The 1,277-nt window shown below is 35.9% G+C and overlaps 1 long non-coding RNA gene across 1 annotated transcript; it reads right to left on the reverse strand.

Moving 5' to 3' along the window:
* On the reverse strand, nucleotides 1-964 carry LOC116182358. The gene is made up of 3 exons (XR_004147493.1): nucleotides 587-964; nucleotides 462-534; nucleotides 1-408 (listed from the first exon to the last, which is right to left on the reverse strand). It is a non-coding gene; the product is annotated as an uncharacterized LOC116182358 (long non-coding RNA).
* Nucleotides 965-1,277: the final 313 nt, after the last annotated feature.

Below are 1,277 nucleotides of genomic sequence, written 5' to 3' on the forward strand. Positions count from 1 at the left end.
AGGTACTTAACGGTGCCTGAGGGCTTACCACTTGCGGTACTTCCCACGATCGTAATAGGACAAACCAATATTAAATCATGTCTCCGAAGGAGATCTCAAATGCAAAAACAATAATCAGAGCCAATTATGTAGGCATTAATCGAAAGATCGTTAACCAGAATTACGATTACAATTAAATTTAAAATAGTGAAAATTTCCCCAAAACTGGTCAGATAATTGATATAGGCTAAGTAATTATGTCGACGGTGATAAGCTCAGATATAGGTCATGTATTCTATCTCATGGTTCCAAACGGCTGATTACTGCTGAATGTGTATTCAGATGAAGGCATCTGTTGGTAATAATTCAAAATGGACGTCCCTCCGGTGACATATGTTAATGTGCAAATTTAAACGGGATACAAGGACCCTAAAAAGCGATTGTTTAAAACGGTGCATTGTAGTACGCATAACCCTCTTTACCTCTTATTAAAGAAGGTCTATTGGAAAGATTGACGTTGTATGATAATTAATAACGATCAGGAAGATACGGTCACTAAAAATGAACATTATAATGGCCGAGATATTAATTCCGTATATCTACTTACATAGTTTCGCTGGTAATTCGTTTAAAAGCCTCTCAAAAGAGTTCACTACGATATTGATTAACCAAAAAAAAACTATCAATCCATAGTTTAATAAGATGATTCCGTGAAAGGTAATACTTCAATAGATGACGGAAACCAATCTTTTACGACATTACACCAGCGAACTAATATTCAACCGACACTTTTGCGTCTTCCCAAAACGAGCAACGAAAAGAAAGTAAGACACGCACGAATTTTCCTCGCCCCGCCAATCGCGCAGGTACCAATGCTGAAACCCACAATCGTCAAAACTAACCATTGAAGGTTACATCGCATTCTCCCCCGCCAGTGCCGTAACAAGGGAAATTCGTACTGACTAACTTAGAATAATTACAACGTTACACATTTCACCTAGTTAGGTAAAATAAAGTACGCTTAACTTACACATCTATCGTTCGACAATATACGCATGTAAGTAATATCATTGTTTAAATACTTTATTTAAACAATGGTAATATACACGAATTTGTAAAGTGTAAATTACCTAAATTAAAGTTTATGGAATTTTTATTGGCTGCTCAATAATGGACGACCTAGACATTGAATTTTTTATTCAATGACCTATAGTTCGTTTCACCAATAATTTAACATTTCTCATTAGGTCGTTAAGTAGCGGGAATTCCCACTGCGGCATTTAAAACAATAGGACAAT

This window comes from Photinus pyralis, unplaced genomic scaffold, assembly GCF_008802855.1.
Source record: "Photinus pyralis isolate 1611_PpyrPB1 unplaced genomic scaffold, Ppyr1.3 Ppyr1.4_unclustered_Scaffold493, whole genome shotgun sequence".
NCBI lineage: Eukaryota > Metazoa > Arthropoda > Insecta > Coleoptera > Lampyridae > Photinus > Photinus pyralis.